This window comes from Labrus bergylta, chromosome 9 (genome assembly GCF_963930695.1).
Source record: "Labrus bergylta chromosome 9, fLabBer1.1, whole genome shotgun sequence".
NCBI classification, from domain to species: Eukaryota; Metazoa; Chordata; class Actinopteri; order Labriformes; family Labridae; genus Labrus; species Labrus bergylta.
In genome coordinates this window covers 26,210,713-26,232,138 of record NC_089203.1, presented here as the reverse complement: position 1 = coordinate 26,232,138, position 21,426 = coordinate 26,210,713, and the positions used below count along the sequence as shown (strand labels likewise).

Sequence of the window (21,426 nt, the reverse complement as noted above, 5' to 3'; positions counted from 1 at the left end):
TCATTCTTCACTGGTGTTTCCTAGTTTAGTCTTCAGTGTTTCCTGTGTTATTTTCTGATTCCATATCCTTGTGTCCCTCTATGTTCTAGTGTGTCTTGATGTTTCATTCTTGAGTTTAACAGTGTCTTCTGTGTTTCATGTATATATTTTGTAGTTCTCCTCAGTGTTGTCATGTATTTTCTCCCTGCCTCTGTGTGTTTCCCTCCAGTTTAATTGCCCTGATTGTCTTCACCTGTGTCGTTAGTCTCACCTGTGTTAGATCATTGTTTGTAGTATGTGAGTCTATGTTGGATGTCGGGCGTCTTCTGCTCTAGTGTTTTGACTTCTAGTTTTTGGTTTAAAGTAAGTTTTGTTTTTAGCCTTTTTGTTAAAATAAGTCTTATTTCGAGTTTCTGCAATTGGGTCCACCTCCTCTTTGTCTTTTTCATCAATCCGCTCATGACATGTATGAGCATGTGACAAATAAAAATCTTGAGTATGTGTATTGATTGATAGATTGATAGAACTTTATTGTCATGAGTGGTCTGAAATTTGTCTTGCATTACAGCGGCTCCATTTGCGACATAAAAATTAGACCGATTCATGTTATGTATGTTTGTGTATTTGCTGTCATTTATCAGTCTGTCCTCCACTATTTGTCGGAGCCAGGTTTGCCTGACAATGTGAAGCATTTTGATGGAAGAGCAGGATAACTGGCAGATAAGAAATGTTGCAGTGGCAAGTCAGAGGTTTTTTTCACTGTCGAAGAGGAAAAGAAGACTAAAAAAAACTATCCTTTATATTCAGCCCGTTACACACACGGATCCACAGAGGTCTCTGCTGTGGCAACAAACGGAGCTGTGTGTGTGTGACCTGCAGAGTCGGGAGGCGTCTTTATGTGAAGACACTCTCCTGCTCGTCGTACAATCAGGTCTTTTCCCAAACTCTGCAGCACAGAGTGGAAACAGAGAATCTCCACATAACATCTCCACCCTCTGTGGACTCTGTTTTGTACTTCTGACAACCAACTGAACAATCTGGACAACTTGAATGTGTTTTTTTTTTCGCACAATGCAGATGGCGAGAAACCGCCCTGAGCAGGGAGAGGAGCTAGTACCAGACAAAAGTCAATATTTTATAAACATTTATTGTACTGGGCATGCACTTAAAGAGACAGCTCACACAAAACCCAGCAGACTGAAGCACAGACTACTCTACTGGAGTGTTAGTGAGTAATTATGAACCTACTGATAAACAAATGAATAATTTACTCTGAGGAGCAGATAAACTTTAGAAGATATAAATGCCATATTTTGAGGATTGTGTCCTTTCTTTAAACATTACAGACTCACAAACCTTCTGAACATTTGTGTCACTTTGGTTTTGCTTGTCCTTCATGTGTATAGGTGTGTACATTTTTTTTTTGTATTGTATTGTAAGAAATAACTGTCTGTGAACATCTGATCCAAACTTGGTGGAATTCTGATCTTGATTTCCAAAAAATACATCCTATTAAGCAGATACTGTCCCTTTTCCCTTCTTTCAGTTTTTGGTAAGATAAAAAAAAAACAGAAACAAATCTAATTTTGCCAAAAAATAATTTGAATACGACCATTTCATAAACTGTAAATGTAAATATACATGCTATAAAGTTATAAAAAAAAAAAAAAACATGATTATGCTGTCAAGTAGGGGGATCTCAACTTTGAGGGGCCCAAATTACTCTACTAAATGATTTGCTCAAGGGTAAGTGAGTAAGTCAGTAAAGTTTCTTTATGTAGTACTTGTTACAGACAAAGATCACAGAGTGCTTTACATCAACAAACATAATAAAAACAGAAACAAATGAGTACTTAATAGACCAGCATTATAAAATCCTGCTTTAACCAGGAACAATAATTGACACGGTAAAACATAGCACAGGAGGTAGACTGGGTGGACTTGATTACCCATATGTCTGTCTAAACATCACAGTTTTAATAGCACCAATCCTTTGGAATTCCCTGCACATCTCATTACTTTTTTCAGACTCTGTTGAGTCTTTTAAAAAGCAATGAGATGTGCAGGGAATTCCAAAGGATTGGTGCTATGGCTAAAACTGGGCCAATTAATGTAACTCAAAGTCCCCCTCATCTGATCTCCCTAAATGAATGTGGAATGGATGGATGTATGGATTAAGAGATGGATGCCTTGTTGGTTGGTTGGATGGATGGATGGGTGGATGGATTAAGAGAAGGATGCCTGGTTGGATGGATGGATATGTTTCTGTAGTGACAGCATGAAAGCATGACGGCTGGTAAAGAGCCTCCTCCTACGGCCCCTCGCCCTCCTGCAGACACCAAGTCAACTGTGTCATTGGCCTGCTAATGGGAGGGATCACGCCTGGCTGTATAACAAGAGCAGGACAAGCTGTCAGTGGTCCTTCTGACAGGTGCAGCTTTCCCAGAATGCCTTGCAGCCGTGCCGCAGAGCGCCATAGAAGCCCCTGCATCTCCGGCTGCTCTCTGCTGACGTGCCAAACCCGTCCGTCCCCCACAGACACAAGTAATTAGGTTTTCACCCGGGCCTTACACAGCAGACCGGGAGCACGCTCTGCTGCTTGTCAGCTCGCTGTAAATCCCACTCTGCCTCTTTTTCACCTCCAATCAAACTACCTCCAGCTTTCACTATGAACAGGGCTGTGTGCAAACAGGTGTAAGAGGGAGGGTACAAAGTTAGCCTCTGGAGGAGCCTCTCATTTAAAGTTGTTTTATAATATGATTTACATTTCTCTTGACAGACAGACAGACAGACAGACAGACAGACAGACAGACACACAGACAGACAGACAGACAGACAGACAAACAAACACACAGACAGACGGGCAGATGGACAGACAGACACGCAGACAGACACACACACACACACACACACACACACACACACACACACACACACACACACACACACACACACACACACACACACACACACACACACACAGGAGAGTTGTCCATTGTTATGAAGTAAAATATATCAACAAATGCTCATTTCGATCTGTTTGTAATGTAAATACGCTTAGAGAGGCTCCAGACAGATTGGGTGGGGGTGGGGAGGTGGGAGGCTCTTTTCATAGGGTTGCTGATATAGACACCAGAAAATGTAACTTTTCATTCAAGGTCATCAAATACTGATGTTTGTGCTTCGCAACTGCTCCAAATTTGTCATTTCTGTTTTTTTGTATACAATGATTCAATTTATCAAATTTTCTTTCTTCATAAGAGAACTGCTAAAAATGAGAAATACTTACACTGGAATTATGCTTGAGCAATAACAGAGAGCCTTTGAAAAGACAAGTGAAGTCGTACAAACAACAGAGCCGAAGCAGAGATGACGGAGGGGCCACAAACACAAAACTTTGACCTATAGGTGTTGCCATTCGAGTCCTGAGCCAAACCAGATCTGATGACTAGTTTAAACCAAAAGAGCTGTTTGTCAACAGGCAACGCAGGCAACTGCTTGAGACCCAGATCAGTAGGGGGCCCCAGAAGGCTTACAAGCTTAAGCCAAAGCAGTGGCTCAAGATGTGCGAATTTTGCAAAGACCAACCCTAAGGGGGCCCCATCTGACAGCACTCACTGTATTGATGTGAAAACCAAAGTTTTTCATTAAAAGTCACTGAAGAAAAATGAAGAGGATTTAGCCTTCTATAGGAGAGGAAAAAGAGGATGAGGATTAGGCGTCGGCTGGTAGACATAATGGTGATGAACGCTGGTTGGAGGGCCCCCAAATTGATTTTTGCCTAGGGCCCCAACAGACTCTAGAATCGCCAATGGTTTAAACCCAAAATCGTTCTTTTTTCAAACCTCATTGCACTGCATATCCTCAGTCACTGAGGTTACTTAGCCTGGTCACAGAACACATGTACACTTTGAGCAGCTTGTTTAGTCGCAGTTACTGAGAAGAATGTACTAAAATGGAAATTGTGGATCCAGGATAGTTGTTTAAAATCTGACAGAGTCATTTATACAGTGCATACATATGTTTTTTTCCCCCTTCCCCTTTTAACGGCCATTCGACATAAGTAGGGCAACAGGAGGAGACACAGCATTTTTCAAAAGGCTGTTTTGGGACACATAAACACAGGCACACTTACAGGCCAGAAGTAATGTTTTTGATTCTGTTGCTGAAAAATGTGAAAGAATGCATCTTGCTGTGTGTATTTTCTAGGCCAGGACTACATGCCAGAATCACAGCGAGTCCCGTCATGAAGAGGGAACAAATTCATCTTGGCACTTACATCCTGGCTGCAGCAGAAAAAAAAGTCTTCTGGCTGTTGAGGGGGATCTGTACTACGACAAGAAAGTGAGTCTCTCTAGCAGGGAGCAACAGTCTGTTCTTTAGTTTTGTTTGTGTTGCTTTGAATATGTGAATTGAAGAAGTGAAGAAAGATAAGGATTTTCTTTTGGTTTCGGCAGTTCTTCCTTCAAAGCTTGTTAGCGATTAAAAACGATTAAATGTGTCTTGGAACAATGTTTGAGTTTGTGCTCTGACCTAGCTTCTCCCTGCAGATTTGTTTTACAGGCAGAAAACTAATAACCTAAACGCTCCCTTGCTGGGGCCTGCAGGTGGATGCCGAGGTACTGGAGGGGCTGAAAGCATGAGCTGGTGTCGGGCAGTAGTGGTATAGACAAAGCAGGGGGGATTAACAGCTTTGATGAAAGGCCAAAAAAGGAGAATGTGTCTTTCAGTTGATTGGGGGAAATGATGCATATTAAGTCTGTGATCAAAGCAGCAACTTCTGGTGTTGAAAGATGAAGCTGTTACGCCGCCACACAACCCCACAGCTAAATGCTATCCTTGCACCTAACGCTAAGGCCAGTGAGCCTGTAACTTAATGCCTCTCCTTACGTGTTGCATAAACGTGACTGTGTATCCTGCCTTACTCAGGTGTGTCATCAGTACTGACCCTGCTTCTCCTCCTACCAACCACGCCTACCGCTAAAGACACTGAAGTGAATCCTCCTAACGCATTATCATAACATCGCGCAAGTGCAAAAAAAACCTGCACTTCCTCCAGTGTCCACCTGAGGCTGGCTCAAGGTTGAATTTGGTATCAATATCTAATTTATTTTTTGGTACACTCTGTATGGGGATTGAATATGTTTCCACAACTCATCTATTTGGATTTTATTAAGCCTACGAATTATACATAGATTTGAGTAATTGTGGGCGTGGCTGAGTTGATTGACAGTCAGGAGCATTGTTGCTGTTTGACAGGAGGCTGAAGACAACTTCAGGACTGCCTCTTTGTCTGTTAGTAGATTAAACAAAAGTTAAGTACAGTAGTGTCTGTCAGTATTTCCAATATGGTTGAATGAGTTAACCGATATAACTGTCTAGCTATATAACTGCTAGCTCCATTTCTTCGGCGTTACAAAAAACCACTGAAAAGCTATTTCGTTCAGAAAGCAGTGAAACAGCTGAGTAAAGATAGTTTGTGATGAGGCCAATGCCCAACATTGATACCATGTAAATTAAATACTATTCACTCAAACTGTTCTGAAGGCTGAAAATGGACGAACAAGACCCTCAATGAGAAGAAACAGAAAATATTCATTGTTCATGACATAATGACAACATTTTTTTGCAGTCAATTGAAAAAAAAAGGATTTTGTTTTAGACTAAAAATTAATAAATAACAAGATAACTGTGTTTTTCTTCAACTCTTAAAAGTTGACTTTGTTGAGATGTAAGGCTTTCGCAGCAGCAGACACAAACAGCACAGTGTGTGAAGAAATAATGTGTAGAAAGGTGGAGGAGGTGCTGAGAAAGGGCCCAGATCTGCCAGCTGACAGCCTCCATTAGAGACAGACTGAGCTGCAGATTGGGGTTAACTGGTGCAGATCAAGCTGATATGGCATGCCAGCAGCTGCTTTCTCATTCACTGCCTGCTCTGTGCAGCAATGCTTAACTAGAATTCTTTGCTGTTGGAATATCAGGCTGTGCATGTCTATAGAGAGAGCTCGGTTTGTCCCCTCTGGACTTCTGTTGAAACATAAGAAAGCAACATGGCCAAATCTTCTGAGGTCATTCTTTCTCAACAATTCTCATTCAAAAATGATCTTACAATCATTTGAACGAATTAACATGAATTTCAATTTCTGCCCTGAGTCTTATGACTCCTTCAAGCAAATATCTGTCAACAGAAGAATCAAGTCAAAGAGTGTTTCATCAGCTATGCAGCATCAAAATTACATACTGTGAGGCTTACAGAATTTTGCCCCTTACTCACCATGAGGTAGGGTGCAAAACATTGCAGCCCATTGCAAGAGTGCTTGTCTATTGTACCTAAATTGTAGATACCTCTGAAATGGACTAAGACAAAAGGAAAATGTTGGCTACTAAACACATCTGTCTGAAACAATTAAACTTTGGTTGGTTTCATTAAACTGCATACCTTCTCTGGGTCTCTGTCCCAACCACCAGAGATGCATGAAGAGACGACAGGAAACAGGAGGGAGGAAATATATTTTAAGAGATTGTAAGATAAATGTTTTAAGAGACTGTAAGAGAAAGATGTTTTAAGAGACAGAGAAAGCCATTCTCTCCACCTCTGTCAAGTATCCTTTTTTGTTTGAAGAAAATGTAATATTTGAAAATATCTCTTCCCCACCAAATGTCTTGTGTTTTTATAAGCAACTTTATGTGTGCTGACATTTTTTTAGATTCTTAGATACAAGTTTGATTATTTTAGTCACTCCAAATAGTGTTGGATTTTTTGACTTTAACTTTTTGAGTGAAGAAGCCATTAAAGTGCACCACAAACATGTCATTGTTCTGAAAATAAACGTTATCCAGTGAGGCCTGACAAAATGAACCATGTGTGCAGTGGGCGTTGTAGCAAGTCAAACTTCAACTAATACCTGTCAAGGGTATTCTTGTGCAGAGGCAATATCGTAGTCCATGAAGTTCTACTGAGACGTGATTATTGCTGGTTGAAAACTTAACCCAATTCCCGCCTAGATGACTTGAAATATAGTCAGCAACGGCAATTTTTGATAGTCTCTCAGGAGACTTGATCATTTGTACCAATGACAACTACAAAAAGACTCTAGGCGCATGACAAATGCTAGAATGAAGCAGCAAGGATAAAAGCTTTCCACGTCCCCCTCCTTGGCGTTTCTTACTCATATTTATAATACGAAAGCCATCAAAGCTGTAGTAAATTAGCAGAAGGCTGATCTTAAGATGATTCACATAGGCTAGATTGTTATCCTATGAATGTAGGATTTGCTAATCAAACCGGGACTAGCGTGACTTCCAAAAGGCAGAGTTTGTGGTCAGTGAGCCAATCACTAGTAAGCTCAGCTTTTCATGGTGCTGAAACTGCCATCGATAGGCTAGAATTCTGGCTGACATGAACACAACATTACCAAGCTTAGCTTGATAATTGTAGCCCAAGCTAATCCTAATGGAAACACGGATGAAATTATCCAAATAGTATTGGATTTCAACATCAAGCCCTGTGACTTTTTGAGTGAAGAAGCCATTAAAGTGCACCACAAACATGTCATTGTTCTGAAAATAAACGTTATCCAGTGAGGCCTGACAAAATGAACCATGTGTGCAGTGGGCGTTGTAGCAAGTCAAACTTCAACTAATACCTGTCAAGGGTATTCTTGTGCAGAGGCAATATCGTAGTCCATGAAGTTCTACTGAGACGTGATTATTGCTGGTTGAAAACTTAACCCAATTCCCGCCTAGATGAGTTGAAATATAGTCAGCAACGGCAATTTTTGATAGTCTCTCAGGAGACTTGATCATTTGTACCAATGACAACTACAAAAAGACTCTAGGCGCATGACAAATGCTAGAATGAAGCAGCAAGGATAAAAGCATTCCACGTCCCCCTCCTTGGCGTTTCTTACTCATATTTATAATACGAAAGCCATCAAAGCTGTAGTAAATTAGCAGAAGGCTGATCTTAAGATGATTCACATAGGCTAGATTGTTATCCTATGAATGTAGGATTTGCTAATCAAACCGGGACTAGCGTGACTTCCAAAAGGCAGAGTTTGTGGTCAGTGAGCCAATCACTAGTAAGCTCAGCTTTTCATGGTGCTGAAACTGCCATCGATAGGCTAGAATTCTGGCTGACATGAACACAACATTACCAAGCTTAGCTTGATAATTATAGCCCAAGCTAATCCTAATGGAAACACGGATGAAATTATCCAAATAGTATTGGATTTCAACATCAAGCCCTGTGACTTTTTGAGTGAAGAAGCCATTAAAGTGCACCACAAACATGTCATTGTTCTGAAAATAAACGTTATCCAGTGAGGCCTGACAAAATGAACCATGTGTGCAGTGGGCGTTGTAGCAAGTCAAACTTCAACTAATACCTGTCAAGGGTATTCTTGTGCAGAGGCAATATCGTAGTCCATGAAGTTCTACTGAGACGTGATTATTGCTGGTTGAAAACTTAACCCAATTCCCGCCTAGATGACTTGAAATATAGTCAGCAATGGCAATTTTTGATAGTCTCTCAGGAGACTTGATCATTTGTACCAATGACAACTACAAAAAGACTCTAGGTGCATGACAAATGCTAGAATGAAGCAGCAAGGGTAAAAGCTTTCCACGTCCCCCTCCTTGGCGTTTCTTACTCATATTTATAATACGAAAGCCATCAAAGCTGTAGTAAATTAGCAGAAGGCTGATCTTAAGATGATTCACATAGGCTAGATTGTTATCCTATGAATGTAGGATTTGCTAATCAAACCGGGACTAGCGTGACTTCCAAAAGGCAGAGTTTGTGGTCAGTGAGCCAATCACTAGTAAGCTCAGCTTTTCATGGTGCTGAAACTGCCATCGATAGGCTAGAATTCTGGCTGACATGAACACAACATTACCAAGCTTAGCTTGATAATTATAGCCCAAGCTAATCCTAATGGAAACACGGATGAAATTATCCAAATAGTATTGGATTTCAACATCAAGCCCTGTGACTTTTTGAGTGAAGAAGCCATTAAAGTGCACCACAAACATGTCATTGTTCTGAAAATAAACGTTATCCAGTGAGGCCTGACAAAATGAAACATGTGTGCAGTGGGCGTTGTAGCAAGTCAAACTTCAACTAATACCTGTCAAGGGTATTCTTGTGCAGAGGCAATATCGTAGTCCATGAAGTTCTACTGAGACGTGATTATTGCTGGTTGAAAACTTAACCCAATTCCCGCCTAGATGACTTAAAATATAGTCAGCAACGTTTTTGAGTGAAGATGCCATTAAAGTGCACCACAAACATGTCTTTGTTCTGAAAATAAACATTATCCAGTGAGGCCTGACAAAAAGAACCATGTGTGCAGTGGGCGTTGTAGCAAGTCAAACTTCAACTAATACCTGTCAAGGGTATTCTTGTGCAGAGGCAATATCGTAGTCCATGAAGTTCTACTGAGACGTGATTATTGCTGGTTGAAAACTTAACCCAATTCCCGCCTAGATGACTTGAAATATAGTCAGCAACGGCAATTTTTGATAGTCTCTCAGGAGACTTGATCATTTGTACCAATGACAACTACAAAAAGACTCTAGGCGCATGACAAATGCTAGAATGAAGCAGCAAGGGTAAAAGCTTTCCACGTCCCCCTCTTTGGCGTTTCTTACTCATATTTATAATACGAAAGCCATCAAAGCTGTAGTAAATTAGCAGAAGGCTGATCTTAAGATGATTCACATAGGCTAGATTGTTATCCTATGAATGTAGGATTTGCTAATCAAACCGGGACTAGCGTGACTTCCAAAAGGCAGAGTTTGTGGTCAGTGAGCCAATCACTAGTAAGCTCAGCTTTTCATGGTGCTGAAACTGCCATCGATAGGCTAGAATTCTGGCTGACATGAACACAACATTACCAAGCTTAGCTTGATAATTATAGCCCAAGCTAATCCTAATGGAAACACGGATGAAATTATCCAAATAGTATTGGATTTCAACATCAAGCCCTGTGACTTTTTGAGTGAAGAAGCCATTAAAGTGCACCACAAACATGTCATTGTTCTGAAAATAAACGTTATCCAGTGAGGCCTGACAAAATGAACCATGTGTGCAGTGGGCGTTGTAGCAAGTCAAACTTCAACTAATACCTGTCAAGGGTATTCTTGTGCAGAGGCAATATCGTAGTCCATGAAGTTCTACTGAGACGTGATTATTGCTGGTTGAAAACTTAACCCAATTCCCGCCTAGATGACTTGAAATATAGTCAGCAACGGCAATTTTTGATAGTCTCTCAGGAGACTTGATCATTTGTACCAATGACAACTACAAAAAGACTCTAGGCGCATGACAAATGCTAGAATGAAGCAGCAAGGGTAAAAGCTTTCCACGTCCCCCTCCTTGGCGTTTCTTACTCATATTTATAATACGAAAGCCATCAAAGCTGTAGTAAATTAGCAGAAGGCTGATCTTAAGATGATTCACATAGGCTAGATTGTTATCCTATGAATGTAGGATTTGCTAATCAAACCGGGACTAGCGTGACTTCCAAAAGGCAGAGTTTGTGGTCAGTGAGCCAATCACTAGTAAGCTCAGCTTTTCATGGTGCTGAAACTGCCATCGATAGGCTAGAATTCTGGCTGACATGAACACAACATTACCAAGCTTAGCTTGATAATTATAGCCCAAGCTAATCCTAATGGAAACACGGATGAAATTATCCAAATAGTATTGGATTTCAACATCAAGCCCTGTGACTTTTTGAGTGAAGAAGCCATTAAAGTGCACCACAAACATGTCATTGTTCTGAAAATAAACGTTATCCAGTGAGGCCTGACAAAATGAACCATGTGTGCAGTGGGCGTTGTAGCAAGTCAAACTTCAACTAATACCTGTCAAGGGTATTCTTGTGCAGAGGCAATATCGTAGTCCATGAAGTTCTACTGAGACGTGATTATTGCTGGTTGAAAACTTAACCCAATTCCCGCCTAGATGACTTGAAATATAGTCAGCAACGGCAATTTTTGATAGTCTCTCAGGAGACTTGATCATTTGTACCAATGACAACTACAAAAAGACTCTAGGCGCATGACAAATGCTAGAATGAAGCAGCAAGGGTAAAAGCTTTCCACGTCCCCCTCCTTGCCGTTTCTTACTCATATTTATAATACGAAAGCCATCAAAGCTGTAGTAAATTAGCAGAAGGCTGATCTTAAGATGATTCACATAGGCTAGATTGTTATCCTATGAATGTAGGATTTGCTAATCAAACCGGGACTAGCGTGACTTCCAAAAGGCAGAGTTTGTGGTCAGTGAGCCAATCACTAGTAAGCTCAGCTTTTCATGGTGCTGAAACTGCCATCGATAGGCTAGAATTCTGGCTGACATGAACACAACATTACCAAGCTTAGCTTGATAATTATAGCCCAAGCTAATCCTAATGGAAACACGGATGAAATTATCCAAATAGTATTGGATTTCAACATCAAGCCCTGTGACTTTTTGAGTGAAGAAGCCATTAAAGTGCACCACAAACATGTCATTGTTCTGAAAATAAACGTTATCCAGTGAGGCCTGACAAAATGAACCATGTGTGCAGTGGGCGTTGTAGCAAGTCAAACTTCAACTAATACCTGTCAAGGGTATTCTTGTGCAGAGGCAATATCGTAGTCCATGAAGTTCTACTGAGACGTGATTATTGCTGGTTGAAAACTTAACCCAATTCCCGCCTAGATGACTTGAAATATAGTCAGCAATGGCAATTTTTGATAGTCTCTCAGGAGACTTGATCATTTGTACCAATGACAACTGCAAAAAGACTCTAGGCGCATGACAAACGCTAGAATGAAGCAGCAAGGGTAAAAGCTTTCCACGTCCCCCTCCTTGGCGTTTCTTACTCATATTTATAATACGAAAGCCATCAAAGCTGTAGTAAATTAGCAGAAGGCTGATCTTAAGATGATTCACATAGGCTAGATTGTTATCCTATGAATGTAGGATTTGCTAATCAAACCGGGACTAGCGTGACTTCCAAAAGGCAGAGTTTGTGGTCAGTGAGCCAATCACTAGTAAGCTCAGCTTTTCATGGTGCTGAAACTGCCATCGATAGGCTAGAATTCTGGCTGACATGAACACAACATTACCAAGCTTAGCTTGATAATTATAGCCCAAGCTAATCCTAATGGAAACACGGATGAAATTATCCAAATAGTATTGGATTTCAACATCAAGCCCTGTGACTTTTTGAGTGAAGAAGCCATTAAAGTGCACCACAAACATGTCATTGTTCTGAAAATAAACGTTATCCAGTGAGGCCTGACAAAATGAACCATGTGTGCAGTGGGCGTTGTAGCAAGTCAAACTTCAACTAATACCTGTCAAGGGTATTCTTGTGCAGAGGCAATATCGTAGTCCATGAAGTTCTACTGAGACGTGATTATTGCTGGTTGAAAACTTAACCCAATTCCCGCCTAGATGACTTGAAATATAGTCAGCAACGGCAATTTTTGATAGTCTCTCAGGAGACTTGATCATTTGTACCAATGACAACTACAAAAAGACTCTAGGCGCATGACAAATGCTAGAATGAAGCAGCAAGGATAAAAGCTTTCCACGTCCCCCTCCTTGGCGTTTCTTACTCATATTTATAATACGAAAGCCATCAAAGCTGTAGTAAATTAGCAGAAGGCTGATCTTAAGATGATTCACATAGGCTAGATTGTTATCCTATGAATGTAGGATTTGCTAATCAAACCGGGACTAGCGTGACTTCCAAAAGGCAGAGTTTGTGGTCAGTGAGCCAATCACTAGTAAGCTCAGCTTTTCATGGTGCTGAAACTGCCATCGATAGGCTAGAATTCTGGCTGACATGAACACAACATTACCAAGCTTAGCTTGATAATTATAGCCCAAGCTAATCCTAATGGAAACACGGATGAAATTATCCAAATAGTATTGGATTTCAACATCAAGCCCTGTGACTTTTTGAGTGAAGAAGCCATTAAAGTGCACCACAAACATGTCATTGTTCTGAAAATAAACGTTATCCAGTGAGGCCTGACAAAATGAACCATGTGTGCAGTGGGCGTTGTAGCAAGTCAAACTTCAACTAATACCTGTCAAGGGTATTCTTGTGCAGAGGCAATATCGTAGTCCATGAAGTTCTACTGAGACGTGATTATTGCTGGTTGAAAACTTAACCCAATTCCCGCCTAGATGACTTGAAATATAGTCAGCAACGGCAATTTTTGATAGTCTCTCAGGAGACTTGATCATTTGTACCAATGACAACTACAAAAAGACTCTAGGCGCATGACAAATGCTAGAATGAAGCAGCAAGGATAAAAGCTTTCCACGTCCCCCTCCTTGGCGTTTCTTACTCATATTTATAATACGAAAGCCATCAAAGCTGTAGTAAATTAGCAGAAGGCTGATCTTAAGATGATTCACATAGGCTAGATTGTTATCCTATGAATGTAGGATTTGCTAATCAAACCGGGACTAGCGTGACTTCCAAAAGGCAGAGTTTGTGGTCAGTGAGCCAATCACTAGTAAGCTCAGCTTTTCATGGTGCTGAAACTGCCATCGATAGGCTAGAATTCTGGCTGACATGAACACAACATTACCAAGCTTAGCTTGATAATTATAGCCCAAGCTAATCCTAATGGAAACACGGATGAAATTATCCAAATAGTATTGGATTTCAACATCAAGCCCTGTGACTTTTTGAGTGAAGAAGCCATTAAAGTGCACCACAAACATGTCATTGTTCTGAAAATAAACGTTATCCAGTGAGGCCTGACAAAATGAACCATGTGTGCAGTGGGCGTTGTAGCAAGTCAAACTTCAACTAATACCTGTCAAGGGTATTCTTGTGCAGAGGCAATATCGTAGTCCATGAAGTTCTACTGAGACGTGATTATTGCTGGTTGAAAACTTAACCCAATTCCCGCCTAGATGACTTGAAATATAGTCAGCAACGGCAATTTTTGATAGTCTCTCAGGAGACTTGATCATTTGTACCAATGACAACCACAAAAAGACTCTAGGCGCATGACAAATGCTAGAATGAAGCAGCAAGGGTAAAAGCTTTCCACGTCCCCCTCTTTGGCGTTTCTTACTCATATTTATAATACGAAAGCCATCAAAGCTGTAGTAAATTAGCAGAAGGCTGATCTTAAGATGATTCACATAGGCTAGATTGTTATCCTATGAATGTAGGATTTGCTAATCAAACCGGGACTAGCGTGACTTCCAAAAGGCAGAGTTTGTGGTCAGTGAGCCAATCACTAGTAAGCTCAGCTTTTCATGGTGCTGAAACTGCCATCGATAGGCTAGAATTCTGGCTGACATGAACACAACATTACCAAGCTTAGCTTGATAATTATAGCCCAAGCTAATCCTAATGGAAACACGGATGAAATTATCCAAATAGTATTGGATTTCAACATCAAGCCCTGTGACTTTTTGAGTGAAGAAGCCATTAAAGTGCACCACAAACATGTCATTGTTCTGAAAATAAACGTTATCCAGTGAGGCCTGACAAAATGAACCATGTGTGCAGTGGGCGTTGTAGCAAGTCAAACTTCAACTAATACCTGTCAAGGGTATTCTTGTACAGAGGCAATATCGTAGTCCATGAAGTTCTACTGAGACGTGATTATTGCTGGTTGAAAACTTAACCCAATTCCCGCCTAGATGACTTGAAATATAGTCAGCAACGGCAATTTTTGATAGTCTCTCAGGAGACTTGATCATTTGTACCAATGACAACTACAAAAAGACTCTAGGCGCATGACAAATGCTAGAATGAAGCAGCAAGGGTAAAAGCTTTCCACGTCCCCCTCCTTGGCGTTTCTTACTCATATTTATAATACGAAAGCCATCAAAGCTGTAGTAAATTAGCAGAAGGCTGATCTTAAGATGATTCACATAGGCTAGATTGTTATCCTATGAATGTAGGATTTGCTAATCAAACCGGGACTAGCGTGACTTCCAAAAGGCAGAGTTTGTGGTCAGTGAGCCAATCACTAGTAAGCTCAGCTTTTCATGGTGCTGAAACTGCCATCGATAGGCTAGAATTCTGGCTGACATGAACACAACATTACCAAGCTTAGCTTGATAATTATAGCCCAAGCTAATCCTAATGGAAACACGGATGAAATTATCCAAATAGTATTGGATTTCAACATCAAGCCCTGTGACTTTTTGAGTGAAGAAGCCATTAAAGTGCACCACAAACATGTCATTGTTCTGAAAATAAACGTTATCCAGTGAGGCCTGACAAAATGAACCATGTGTGCAGTGGGCGTTGTAGCAAGTCAAACTTCAACTAATACCTGTCAAGGGTATTCTTGTGCAGAGGCAATATCGTAGTCCATGAAGTTCTACTGAGACGTGATTATTGCTGGTTGAAAACTTAACCCAATTCCCGCCTAGATGAGTTGAAATATAGTCAGCAACGGCAATTTTTGATAGTCTCTCAGGAGACTTGATCATTTGTACCAATGACAATTACAAAAAGACTCTAGGCGCATGACAAATGCTAGAATGAAGCAGCAAGGATAAAAGCATTCCACGTCCCCCTCCTTGGCGTTTCTTACTCATATTTATAATACGAAAGCCATCAAAGCTGTAGTAAATTAGCAGAAGGCTGATCTTAAGATGATTCACATAGGCTAGATTGTTATCCTATGAATGTAGGATTTGCTAATCAAACCGGGACTAGCGTGACTTCCAAAAGGCAGAGTTTGTGGTCAGTGAGCCAATCACTAGTAAGCTCAGCTTTTCATGGTGCTGAAACTGCCATCGATAGGCTAGAATTCTGGCTGACATGAACACAACATTACCAAGCTTAGCTTGATAATTATAGCCCAAGCTAATCCTAATGGAAACACGGATGAAATTATCCAAATAGTATTGGATTTCAACATCAAGCCCTGTGACTTTTTGAGTGAAGAAGCCATTAAAGTGCACCACAAACATGTCATTGTTCTGAAAATAAACGTTATCCAGTGAGGCCTGACAAAATGAACCATGTGTGCAGTGGGCGTTGTAGCAAGTCAAACTTCAACTAATACCTGTCAAGGGTATTCTTGTGCAGAGGCAATATTGTAGTCCATGAAGTTCTACTGAGACGTGATTATTGCTGGTTGAAAACTTAACCCAATTCCCGCCTAGATGACTTGAAATATAGTCAGCAACGGCAATTTTTGATAGTCTCTCAGGGGACTTGATCATTTGTACCAATGACAACTACAAAAAGACTCTAGGTGCATGACAAATGCTAGAATGAAGCAGCAAGGGTAAAAGCTTTCCACGTCCCCCTCCTTGGCGTTTCTTACTCATATTTATAATACGAAAGCCATCAAAGCTGTAGTAAATTAGCAGAAGGCTGATCTTAAGATGATTCACATAGGCTAGATTGTTATCCTATGAATGTAGGATTTGCTAATCAAACCGGGACTAGCGTGACTTCCAAAAGGCAGAGTTTGTGGTCAGTGAGCCAATCACTAGTAAGCTCAGCTTTTCATGGTGCTGAAACTGCCATCGATAGGCTAGAATTCTGGCTGACATGAACACAACATTACCAAGCTTAGCTTGATAATTATAGCCCAAGCTAATCCTAATGGAAACACGGATGAAATTATCCAAATAGTATTGGATTTCAACATCAAGCCCTGTGACTTTTTGAGTGAAGAAGCCATTAAAGTGCACCACAAACATGTCATTGTTCTGAAAATAAACGTTATCCAGTGAGGCCTGACAAAATGAACCATGTGTGCAGTGGGCGTTGTAGCAAGTCAAACTTCAACTAATACCTGTCAAGGGTATTCTTGTGCAGAGGCAATATCGTAGTCCATGAAGTTCTACTGAGACGTGATTATTGCTGGTTGAAAACTTAACCCAATTCCCGCCTAGATGACTTGAAATATAGTCAGCAACGGCAATTTTTGATAGTCTCTCAGGAGACTTGATCATTTGTACCAATGACAACTACAAAAAGACTCTAGGCGCATGACAAATGCTAGAATGAAGCAGCAAGGGTAAAAGCTTTCCACGTCCCCCTCTTTGGCGTTTCTTACTCATATTTATAATACGAAAGCCATCAAAGCTGTAGTAAATTAGCAGAAGGCTGATCTTAAGATGATTCACATAGGCTAGATTGTTATCCTATGAATGTAGGATTTGCTAATCAAACCGGGACTAGCGTGACTTCCAAAAGGCAGAGTTTGTGGTCAGTGAGCCAATCACTAGTAAGCTCAGCTTTTCATGGTGCTGAAACTGCCATCGATAGGCTAGAATTCTGGCTGACATGAACACAACATTACCAAGCTTAGCTTGATAATTATAGCCCAAGCTAATCCTAATGGAAACACGGATGAAATTATCCAAATAGTATTGGATTTCAACATCAAGCCCTGTGACTTTTTGAGTGAAGAAGCCATTAAAGTGCACCACAAACATGTCATTGTTCTGAAAATAAACGTTATCCAGTGAGGCCTGACAAAATGAACCATGTGTGCAGTGGGCGTTGTAGCAAGTCAAACTTCAACTAATACCTGTCAAGGGTATTCTTGTGCAGAGGCAATATCGTAGTCCATGAAGTTCTACTGAGACGTGATTATTGCTGGTTGAAAACTTAACCCAATTCCCGCCTAGATGACTTGAAATATAGTCAGCAACGGCAATTTTTGATAGTCTCTCAGGAGACTTGATCATTTGTACCAATGACAACTACAAAAAGACTCTAGGCGCATGACAAATGCTAGAATGAAGCAGCAAGGGTAAAAGCTTTCCACGTCCCCCTCCTTGCCGTTTCTTACTCATATTTATAATACGAAAGCCATCAAAGCTGTAGTAAATTAGCAGAAGGCTGATCTTAAGATGATTCACATAGGCTAGATTGTTATCCTATGAATGTAGGATTTGCTAATCAAACCGGGACTAGCGTGACTTCCAAAAGGCAGAGTTTGTGGTCAGTGAGCCAATCACTAGTAAGCTCAGCTTTTCATGGTGCTGAAACTGCCATCGATAGGCTAGAATTCTGGCTGACATGAACACAACATTACCAAGCTTAGCTTGATAATTATAGCCCAAGCTAATCCTAATGGAAACACGGATGAAATTATCCAAATAGTATTGGATTTCAACATCAAGCCCTGTGACTTTTTGAGTGAAGAAGCCATTAAAGTGCACCACAAACATGTCATTGTTCTGAAAATAAACGTTATCCAGTGAGGCCTGACAAAATGAACCATGTGTGCAGTGGGCGTTGTAGCAAGTCAAACTTCAACTAATACCTGTCAAGGGTATTCTTGTGCAGAGGCAATATCGTAGTCCATGAAGTTCTACTGAGACGTGATTATTGCTGGTTGAAAACTTAACCCAATTCCCGCCTAGATGACTTGAAATATAGTCAGCAACGGCAATTTTTGATAGTCTCTCAGGAGACTTGATCATTTGTACCAATGACAACTACAAAAAGACTCTAGGCGCATGACAAATGCTAGAATGAAGCAGCAAGGGTAAAAGCTTTCCACGTCCCCCTCTTTGGCGTTTCTTACTCATATTTATAATACGAAAGCCATCAAAGCTGTAGTAAATTAGCAGAAGGCTGATCTTAAGATGATTCACATAGGCTAGATTGTTATCCTATGAATGTAGGATTTGCTAATCAAACCGGGACTAGCGTGACTTCCAAAAGGCAGAGTTTGTGGTCAGTGAGCCAATCACTAGTAAGCTCAGCTTTTCATGGTGCTGAAACTGCCATCGATAGGCTAGAATTCTGGCTGACATGAACACAACATTACCAAGCTTAGCTTGATAATTATAGCCCAAGCTAATCCTAATGGAAACACGGATGAAATTATCCAAATAGTATTGGATTTCAACATCAAGCCCTGTGACTTTTTGAGTGAAGAAGCCATTAAAGTGCACCACAAACATGTCATTGTTCTGAAAATAAACGTTATCCAGTGAGGCCTGACAAAATGAACCATGTGTGCAGTGGGCGTTGTAGCAAGTCAAACTTCAACTAATACCTGTCAAGGGTATTCTTGTGCAGAGGCAATATCGTAGTCCGTGAAGTTCTACTGAGACGTGATTATTGCTGGTTGAAAACTTAACCCAATTCCCGCCTAGATGACTTGAAATATAGTCAGCAATGGCAATTTTTGATAGTCTCTCAGGAGACTTGATCATTTGTACCAATGACAACTACAAAAAGACTCTAGGCGCATGACAAACGCTAGAATGAAGCAGCAAGGGTAAAAGCTTTCCACGTCCCCCTCCTTGGCGTTTCTTACTCATATTTATAATACGAAAGCCATCAAAGCTGTAGTAAATTAGCAGAAGGCTGATCTTAAGATGATTCACATAGGCTAGATTGTTATCCTATGAATGTAGGATTTGCTAATCAAACCGGGACTAGCGTGACTTCCAAAAGGCAGAGTTTGTGGTCAGTGAGCCAATCACTAGTAAGCTCAGCTTTTCATGGTGCTGAAACTGCCATCGATAGGCTAGAATTCTGGCTGACATGAACACAACATTACCAAGCTTAGCTTGATAATTATAGCCCAAGCTAATCCTAATGGAAACACGGATGAAATTATCCAAATAGTATTGGATTTCAACATCAAGCCCTGTGACTTTTTGAGTGAAGAAGCCATTAAAGTGCACCACAAACATGTCATTGTTCTGAAAATAAACGTTATCCAGTGAGGCCTGACAAAATGAACCATGTGTGCAGTGGGCGTTGTAGCAAGTCAAACTTCAACTAATACCTGTCAAGGGTATTCTTGTGCAGAGGCAATATCGTAGTCCATGAAGTTCTACTGAGACGTGATTATTGCTGGTTGAAAACTTAACCCAATTCCCGCCTAGATGACTTGAAATATAGTCAGCAACGGCAATTTTTGATAGTCTCTCAGGAGACTTGATCATTTGTACCAATGACAACTACAAAAAGACTCTAGGCGCATGACAAATGCTAGAATGAAGCAGCAAGGGTAAAAGCTTTCCACGTCCCCCTCCTTGGCGTTTCTTACTCATATTTATAATACGAAAGCCATCAAAGCTGTAGTAAATTAGCAGAAGGCTGATCTTAAGATGATTCACATAGGCTAGATTGTTATCCTATGAATGTAGGATTTGCTAATCAAACCGGGACTAGCGTGACTTCCAAAAGGCAGAGTTTGTGGTCAGTGAGCCAATCACTAGTAAGCTCAGCTTTTCATGGTGCTGAAACTGCCATCGATAGGCTAGAATTCTGGCTGACATGAACACAACATTACCAAGCTTAGCTTGATAATTATAGCCCAAGCTAATCCTAATGGAAACACGGATGAAATTATCCAAATAGTATTGGATTTCAACATCAAGCCCTGTGACTTTTTGAGTGAAGAAGCCATTAAAGTGCACCACAAACATGTCATTGTTCTGAAAATAAACGTTATCCAGTGAGGCCTGACAAAATGAACCATGTGTGCAGTGGGCGTTGTAGCAAGTCAAACTTCAACTAATACCTGTCAAGGGTATTCTTGTGCAGAGGCAATATCGTAGTCCATGAAGTTCTACTGAGACGTGATTATTGCTGGTTGAAAACTTAACCCAATTCCCGCCTAGATGAGTTGAAATATAGTCAGCAACGGCAATTTTTGATAGTCTCTCAGGAGACTTGATCATTTGTACCAATGACAATTACAAAAAGACTCTAGGCGCATGACAAATGCTAGAATGAAGCAGCAAGGATAAAAGCATTCCACGTCCCCCTCCTTGGCGTTTCTTACTCATATTTATAATACGAAAGCCATCAAAGCTGTAGTAAATTAGCAGAAGGCTGATCTTAAGATGATTCACATAGGCTAGATTGTTATCCTATGAATGTAGGATTTGCTAATCAAACCGGGACTAGCGTGACTTCCAAAAGGCAGAGTTTGTGGTCAGTGAGCCAATCACTAGTAAGCTCAGCTTTTCATGGTGCTGAAACTGCCATCGATAGGCTAGAATTCTGGCTGACATGAACACAACATTACCAAGCTTAGCTTGATAATTATAGCCCAAGCTAATCCTAATGGAAACACGGATGAAATTATCCAAATAGTATTGGATTTCAACATCAAGCCCTGTGACTTTTTGAGTGAAGAAGCCATTAAAGTGCACCACAAACATGTCATTGTTCTGAAAATAAACGTTATCCAGTGAGGCCTGACAAAATGAACCATGTGTGCAGTGGGCGTTGTAGCAAGTCAAACTTCAACTAATACCTGTCAAGGGTATTCTTGTGCAGAGGCAATATCGTAGTCCATGAAGTTCTACTGAGACGTGATTATTGCTGGTTGAAAACTTAACCCAATTCCCGCCTAGATGACTTGAAATATAGTCAGCAACGGCAATTTTTGATAGTCTCTCAGGGGACTTGATCATTTGTACCAATGACAACTACAAAAAGACTCTAGGTGCATGACAAA

At 40.6% G+C, this 21,426-nt stretch overlaps 21 non-coding genes across 21 annotated transcripts; all 21 read left to right on the top strand.

Annotated features, from left to right (window-relative positions):
- Positions 1-6,895: 6,895 nt before the first annotated feature.
- Positions 6,896-7,035, top strand: LOC136180059 (U4 spliceosomal RNA). The gene has a single exon (XR_010666985.1). It is a non-coding gene; the product is annotated as a U4 spliceosomal RNA (small nuclear RNA).
- A 601-nt stretch (positions 7,036-7,636) lies between these two features.
- On the top strand, positions 7,637-7,776 carry LOC114921429 (U4 spliceosomal RNA). Its single transcript, XR_003809725.2, has one exon. It is a non-coding gene; the product is annotated as a U4 spliceosomal RNA (small nuclear RNA).
- Positions 7,777-8,377: 601 nt separating this feature from the next.
- On the top strand, positions 8,378-8,517 carry LOC114921428 (U4 spliceosomal RNA). Its single transcript, XR_003809724.2, has one exon. It is a non-coding gene; the product is annotated as a U4 spliceosomal RNA (small nuclear RNA).
- A 601-nt stretch (positions 8,518-9,118) lies between these two features.
- On the top strand, positions 9,119-9,253 carry LOC136180035 (U4 spliceosomal RNA). Its single transcript, XR_010666961.1, has one exon. It is a non-coding gene; the product is annotated as a U4 spliceosomal RNA (small nuclear RNA).
- A 124-nt stretch (positions 9,254-9,377) lies between these two features.
- On the top strand, positions 9,378-9,517 carry LOC136180058 (U4 spliceosomal RNA). The gene has a single exon (XR_010666984.1). It is a non-coding gene; the product is annotated as a U4 spliceosomal RNA (small nuclear RNA).
- A 601-nt stretch (positions 9,518-10,118) lies between these two features.
- LOC136180057 (U4 spliceosomal RNA) lies at positions 10,119-10,258 on the top strand. Its single transcript, XR_010666983.1, has one exon. It is a non-coding gene; the product is annotated as a U4 spliceosomal RNA (small nuclear RNA).
- A 601-nt stretch (positions 10,259-10,859) lies between these two features.
- On the top strand, positions 10,860-10,999 carry LOC136180056 (U4 spliceosomal RNA). The gene has a single exon (XR_010666982.1). It is a non-coding gene; the product is annotated as a U4 spliceosomal RNA (small nuclear RNA).
- Positions 11,000-11,600: 601 nt separating this feature from the next.
- Positions 11,601-11,740, top strand: LOC136180051 (U4 spliceosomal RNA). The gene has a single exon (XR_010666977.1). It is a non-coding gene; the product is annotated as a U4 spliceosomal RNA (small nuclear RNA).
- Positions 11,741-12,341: 601 nt separating this feature from the next.
- On the top strand, positions 12,342-12,481 carry LOC136180055 (U4 spliceosomal RNA). Its single transcript, XR_010666981.1, has one exon. It is a non-coding gene; the product is annotated as a U4 spliceosomal RNA (small nuclear RNA).
- A 601-nt stretch (positions 12,482-13,082) lies between these two features.
- Positions 13,083-13,222, top strand: LOC136180054 (U4 spliceosomal RNA). Its single transcript, XR_010666980.1, has one exon. It is a non-coding gene; the product is annotated as a U4 spliceosomal RNA (small nuclear RNA).
- A 601-nt stretch (positions 13,223-13,823) lies between these two features.
- Positions 13,824-13,963, top strand: LOC136180053 (U4 spliceosomal RNA). The gene has a single exon (XR_010666979.1). It is a non-coding gene; the product is annotated as a U4 spliceosomal RNA (small nuclear RNA).
- Positions 13,964-14,564: 601 nt separating this feature from the next.
- On the top strand, positions 14,565-14,704 carry LOC136180030 (U4 spliceosomal RNA). The gene has a single exon (XR_010666956.1). It is a non-coding gene; the product is annotated as a U4 spliceosomal RNA (small nuclear RNA).
- Positions 14,705-15,305: 601 nt separating this feature from the next.
- On the top strand, positions 15,306-15,445 carry LOC136180033 (U4 spliceosomal RNA). The gene has a single exon (XR_010666959.1). It is a non-coding gene; the product is annotated as a U4 spliceosomal RNA (small nuclear RNA).
- Positions 15,446-16,046: 601 nt separating this feature from the next.
- On the top strand, positions 16,047-16,186 carry LOC136180031 (U4 spliceosomal RNA). The gene has a single exon (XR_010666957.1). It is a non-coding gene; the product is annotated as a U4 spliceosomal RNA (small nuclear RNA).
- Positions 16,187-16,787: 601 nt separating this feature from the next.
- LOC136180052 (U4 spliceosomal RNA) lies at positions 16,788-16,927 on the top strand. The gene has a single exon (XR_010666978.1). It is a non-coding gene; the product is annotated as a U4 spliceosomal RNA (small nuclear RNA).
- Positions 16,928-17,528: 601 nt separating this feature from the next.
- On the top strand, positions 17,529-17,668 carry LOC136180050 (U4 spliceosomal RNA). The gene has a single exon (XR_010666976.1). It is a non-coding gene; the product is annotated as a U4 spliceosomal RNA (small nuclear RNA).
- Positions 17,669-18,269: 601 nt separating this feature from the next.
- LOC136180049 (U4 spliceosomal RNA) lies at positions 18,270-18,409 on the top strand. Its single transcript, XR_010666975.1, has one exon. It is a non-coding gene; the product is annotated as a U4 spliceosomal RNA (small nuclear RNA).
- A 601-nt stretch (positions 18,410-19,010) lies between these two features.
- On the top strand, positions 19,011-19,150 carry LOC136180040 (U4 spliceosomal RNA). The gene has a single exon (XR_010666966.1). It is a non-coding gene; the product is annotated as a U4 spliceosomal RNA (small nuclear RNA).
- Positions 19,151-19,751: 601 nt separating this feature from the next.
- On the top strand, positions 19,752-19,891 carry LOC136180048 (U4 spliceosomal RNA). The gene has a single exon (XR_010666974.1). It is a non-coding gene; the product is annotated as a U4 spliceosomal RNA (small nuclear RNA).
- A 601-nt stretch (positions 19,892-20,492) lies between these two features.
- LOC136180032 (U4 spliceosomal RNA) lies at positions 20,493-20,632 on the top strand. Its single transcript, XR_010666958.1, has one exon. It is a non-coding gene; the product is annotated as a U4 spliceosomal RNA (small nuclear RNA).
- A 601-nt stretch (positions 20,633-21,233) lies between these two features.
- LOC136180029 (U4 spliceosomal RNA) lies at positions 21,234-21,373 on the top strand. The gene has a single exon (XR_010666955.1). It is a non-coding gene; the product is annotated as a U4 spliceosomal RNA (small nuclear RNA).
- The last annotated feature ends 53 nt before the right edge of the window (positions 21,374-21,426 follow it).